Source organism: Ursus maritimus, unplaced genomic scaffold, assembly GCF_017311325.1.
Source record: "Ursus maritimus isolate PB19 unplaced genomic scaffold, ASM1731132v1 scaffold_9, whole genome shotgun sequence".
In the NCBI taxonomy this organism is placed as follows: Eukaryota; Metazoa; Chordata; class Mammalia; order Carnivora; family Ursidae; genus Ursus; species Ursus maritimus.
The window spans coordinates 8,545,671-8,551,670 of NW_024427107.1; positions in this window are offsets into that span (position 1 = coordinate 8,545,671).

Genomic DNA, 6,000 nt, shown 5'->3' on the forward strand with positions numbered 1-6,000 from the left:
CTACCGTTTGGGACTGCAGCCCCTCGGGCCATTTGTTCTTCTCTCTGTGCCGCACTGCATGGAATCATTGAGTGTATTGATTTATGCCCACAAAATTAACACCTGGGCTAGAGAAGACAGCATTCCTTGGAATAGTCCCATGCCCTTCTCTTGGAGAAAGTGTAAAGCACAGTTTGAAGCCATTATGGCTCACTTCCCCAGAATTAAATTGCACAAAAAAAGTTTTTAATTTTTTTTTAATTGCTCATCACATTTTACTGACAGTCTCACCATTTGGTATCAGTGTTCTCTCTAGAGAGAAATTGTTTCTAGTTGCATTTTACCAGACAACTATTAACAGTTGAGACACCATCTGTTTTGAGATTTTATACTGTAGCATATGATAATAAATCAGGCAAGCAGTATAGCGGGAAAAGACATAGAAAAGATGGATAAAATCTACAAAGGATATGAGAGGTAGATCTTTGCACTGTCATCAGATAATCATTAGTGCTTCTTAATAACACCAATAATGAGACATTAAAAACAGGTGTGCATCTTCAGAATTCCTGCCCTTTGGAATTTTGCATCATTTTACAGTAGTACCTTGTAAAATTTTTACTGTTGGACAACCTAAAATTATGTCTTCATTTTTTTTTAATTTTATCTATTTATTAGAGAGAGAGAGTGAACAAGCAGGGAGGAGGGGCAGACGGAGAGGGAGAAGCAGGCTTTCTGCTGAGCAGGGCGCCTGATGCTGGACTGGACCCCAGGGCCCCAGGTCATGACCTGAGCTGAAGGCAGACGTTTAACTGACTGAGCCACCCAGGTGCCCCTAAAATGATGTCTTTAATGTAAAGTATAATTGTTAACTAGTAAGCAGCCTCTATGATGGCCTCCCAGTGATCCCTGCCTGGTATTCACACCCTTGTGTAAATACACTCCCCTTTAGTGTGAGGGGACAAACAAATAGAATTTGGCAGAAGTGAAAGAATCTGATTCTAAGATTAGGTTACAAAAAGACTGTAGCTTCCATCTGGGCACTGTTTTTCACTCTTGGTTTGCTCACCCAGAGAGAAACCAGAAGCCATGTTGAGAGGCAGTGTGGCAAGCCACTGACACCTGCCAACAAGTACATGAGTGAGCTCGGAAGCACGTCCCTCCCCAGTGGAGCCTTCTGATAAGACCACAGCCATAGCCAAAGGCTTAACTGCAATCTCAGGAGACACCTTGAATCAGAGACAGCCAGCTAAGCTACACTCAGGTTCCCAGGCAACAGAAACTGTGAGGTAAATATGTATATTGGTTTAACCTGCTGAATTTGGGGATAATTAGTTACATGGCTATAGATACAAACACAGTAACTGAGCAATGAAGTCTACTATGGCCACATGGTTGACCAAATACATTTTGACTTTTTGTTCATAGCTTATAAGCAAGAATTTCAAATTTCTAAATAACTAATGAATCATCTTTTCTCTACTGTTTCTCACGGATAATATCCTAGTTCGGGCCATCTCTAGCATGAATTTCTACAATGGCCTCCTAACTGTTCTTTCTGGTTCCAGGGCTGTTCCCATCAATCGATCTTCTAACTCTGCAGCCAGAACAAGGCTTTCTAAATTCCAAATCTGATCACATTTCTCCCAACTTAAAATTCTTTAATGGCTATTCCATCTAAGAGAAAACCCTGAGTATCACTCCTGAACCCTCTCTCATGCTGCCCTCATAAAGCCTTCCCATGGCCTAATGGCCAGCACAGCCAGCCCACTCCTGCTCATCTCCCAGCCACACCACTCACTCTGCACTCATCCTACCATCCAGCCCTGATCCTACTGTTCAGTTCCAGCTTTTGTACAGGTCATTTCCTCGGCTAGGACATTCCCCCAACACACTGTGGTCATCTGACTAGAACCAACTCAGCCTAGCTCTCCAAGCTCAGAGGCCTCCCTTGTCACTGCCTTGCCTTCCAGTCCCCTCTTGCCACCCTCTGTGGACCAGACCCTTCCCTGAGCTCCTGTGACTCTCTGCCCTACTCACCTGCAGACCCCTCACAGTGTCCTCGCACAGATTTTGGACCCCTTCTTCGAGTTGAAGCATTGAGGAGAAAACCTCTGCTAAAATGTAAAAAAAAAAAAAAAAAAAACCGTATTCATCACAGCCTTTTGTGTCCTCAGCTAAAATAGTTAGGTTGTCATTGTCCTTTTACTTTTGTGGGAAGATGACAAAAAATTCTTACAAATTACTGCATCCAATATATGGTAAGGATTTGTAGCATCATCTAATCTTTCCATTTATAGAAATTGAGACTGACCCACAATCACGTGATTGGTTAGTTTCAAAATCAAGAACAGCACATACAATTCTTGAATCTCTGACTTCTGCCCTGAGCTCTTACGAACACTTCCTCTCTCTACTCATGTTCACAAATCCATTGACTTCTCCTTTCTGCCTACGACAAAAGGCAACACCCAGCCAGCATTACAAAACACTACATATGCCCCAAATACGTTTGGCCAGAGAAATCTTTACATAAATATTTTTACCATTAACTGGAAAACTCATATCCATTCAAGTTTATCTGAATGATAAACTTACTTTTTCTATTTTATTGATGAAAACAATAAAAAAAAATTAGTGAGATTTTCACGTCACCATGTGATCGATATTAAAGTACTAATTTTAAGTTAATTTCTAGCCTAGCTCTGCCAGATTTTTTACTGTTTGTACGTGAAAGGACAGTTTTAAAGATGAAATTTTACTATTTACTGCTTTTTAAATGCTTATAAATTTACATTAAACTTTCTAAATTTCTTTCTTAAATTATTTTTTTAGTTTTTTAATTTGGAAGCCTGCAATGTGACCAGTTTTAAAAAATTGCAACCTACTCCAGTTGAAAAAGTGAGCTATAAATCATTTAAAAAAAAGATCTGTAATCAAAACTAAATATTTGGGCACTTGGAAAAAACAAAACCTATAAAGCAATCTATATCCTTCCAGAGAATAGAGCAACAACTGTATGTTGTAGCAATTCATATCTACGTATAGTACTTTCATAGTTCAGCATGTACCTCTAGATAGCTACTACCTCAGTCAGTCTGCCTGACACCCCAGGATGATGTGTGAGAGCCATCATCCCTGTCTTGTCCATGAGCAGGGATCGAGCGAGTTTCAATGAATCCATGGCCTGCCCCACTTACCATTTGCAGGACCCGGGCCAAGAGTACAGTGGAGGTCCACATACTGTGTGCCTTTTGGTGTTGATGATATGTGGAGCGTCTAAAGCTTGGGGCCTATGGCATGGTTCTAGGAGTGGATTTGTTATCAAGAGCTAGAGCCACAATGTGTATCTTTTAAAACCAAGATCTAACACTCAATTATCAGAGTCACATCATAGCCAGGGGGCAAGTCTCTCAAGTCAGAGCTTGAATCAAAACAAAGCCAGTTGGACTTGGGGTATTTTAAGCTCTGACTTAATATTCCCTAAATTACCCTATGAAGTATAATATACATTGTTTCGTGTTAATAACCCATGTGTTATCATAGAGGATATTATTAATGGTTACCAACCTACCAGTCATTCTGAAAGGATCCTGAATTTCCCTGTCATGGGATTTAGGTAGATGGCCACCAGCCTCTGTTCCAAGGGTGGGCTGAGAGTAGCCAAAGCAAATCAGTGTAGTCACATCTGCTCTGTCACAACAACTGGATTAGAAGTGGACACACAGTCTAAGTCACTTCAACCAGCAGGAAGGTAAGACTCTAAAGTAAGAGAGTTACTACTCTTTTTAGAGGGATAATTTTCCTGTCTTAATGATTTCCTGTTCTTCCTCTCTTATGAGGCTCATCCTTCTCCTGTGCCACTCTTTCCCTGCCCCAAAGTCTATGTGCCTTCTCGTCAGATTTGGGGAACCTTTTTTTCCACATGAAAAAAAAGAAAGATTGTTTATTTTTAAAATGAAGAAGAGAAAGAAAAAGAAGAAGGGAAAATAATGGGTGTGTGGCACATGGATAACCTCTAATTCATGTACACAGTTCTTGGTGCTCAGTCTATATGTCTAAGTGTAAAATACTGTATGATTCCACTTACGTGAGGTACTTAGAACTGTCAAATTCATAGAGACACGAAGTAGAATGGTGGGTACTGGGGGCTCGGGGAAGGGAGGACTGGAGAGTTATTGTTCAATGGGTACAGTATTTATGATGGAGATGATGGAAAAAACTGGAGGTGGACAGTTGTGTTGATTACTCAACAATGTGAATGTACTTAATGTCACATTTTAAATGGTAAATTTTATGTATACTTTACCACAATAAAAAAAGGAAAAGAGTGTGTGTGCGTGTAGCATACATCAATATGTAGTATTTATTACATAATTATGTATACATCAATACGTGGTATTTGTTACATAATTATATAACTATCATTTTTAATGTGGCTTTATCTGTCTCACTTCCTCATTAAGCTATTTGCCTGCCCAACCGTTGATCATTCCAGAGAGCAGATTCAAAATGGGTGACATCAGCACAAGTCATCTTCAGGGCTGGGAAACAGCTCCACAGAGCCAACACCTACTGTGGTAAAGGAAATAATACAGTGCTCACAATGGGTGGAGACTGCTCCAAAAGCTCTGTGTATATATATTTTTTAAAGATTTTATTTATTTATTTATTTGACAGAGAGAAAGAGAGCACAAACAGAGGGAGCAGCAGGCAGAGCGAGAGGGAGAAGCAGGCTCCCTGGCTGAGCAGGGACCCTGACTCGAGGCTCTATCTCAGGACCCAGAGATCATGACCTGAGCCAAAGGCGGTTGCTTAACCAACTGAGCCACCCAGGCAGCCCATATTATTATTATTATTTAAATTCAATTAACATGTATTGTATTATTAGTTTCAGAGGTAGAATTTAGTGGCTCATCAGTTGTATATAACACCCAGTGCTCATTATATCAAGGGCCCTCCTTAAGGCTCATTACCCAATTACCCCAATCCCCCCCCCACCCCACCCCCCCCACCCCCCCAGCAACAATCAGTGTGTTCACTATAGTTAAGAGTCTCTTATGGTTTGTCCCCCTTTCTTATTTTTTCTTATTTTATTTTTCCCTCACTTCCTCTATGATCCTGTGTTTTGTTTCTCAAATTCCACATGACTGAAGTCATAGGATAATTGTCTTTCTCTGATTGACTTATTTTGCTTAGCATAATACCCTCTAGTTCCATCCACATGGTTGCAAATGTAAGATTTCATTTTTAATGGCTGAATAATATTCCACTGCATATATATACCACATCTTTATCCATTCATCTGTCGATGGACATCTGGGCTCTTTTCATAGTTTGGCTATTATGGACATTATTACTATGAACATTGGGGTACAGGTGCTCCTTCAGATCACTATGTTTGTATTCTTTGCATAAATACCTATTAGTGCAATGCTGGGTCATAGGATAGCTCTATTTTTAACTTTTGGGGGAACCTCCATACTGTTTTCCAGAGTGGCTGTACCAGCTTGCATTCCCACCAGCAATGTAAGAGGGTTCCCCTTTCTCTGCATCCTCGCCAACAGCTGTCATTTCCTGACTCATTAATTTTAGCAATTCCAACTGGTGTGAGGAGCTATCTCATTGTGGTTTTGATTTGTATTTCCCTGATGCCAAGTGATGTTGAGCATTTTTTCATGTGTCTATTGGTCATTTATATGTCTTCTCTGGAAAAATGTCTGTTTATGTCTTCTGCCCATTTCTTGACTGGATTATTTGTTTTTTGGGTGTTGAGATTGATAAGTTCTTTATAGATTTTGGACACTAGCCCTTTTTCTGAGAAGACATTTGAAAATATCTTCTCCCATTCAATAGGTTGTCCTTTGGTTTTTCTACTATTTCCTTTGCTGTGCAAAAGCTTTTTATCTTGATGAAGTCCCAATAGTTCATTTTTGCTTTTGTTTCCCTTGCCTTTGAAGATGTATCTAGCAAGAAGTTGCTACAGCCAAGGTCAAAGGGGTTGCTGTCTGTGTTTTCCCC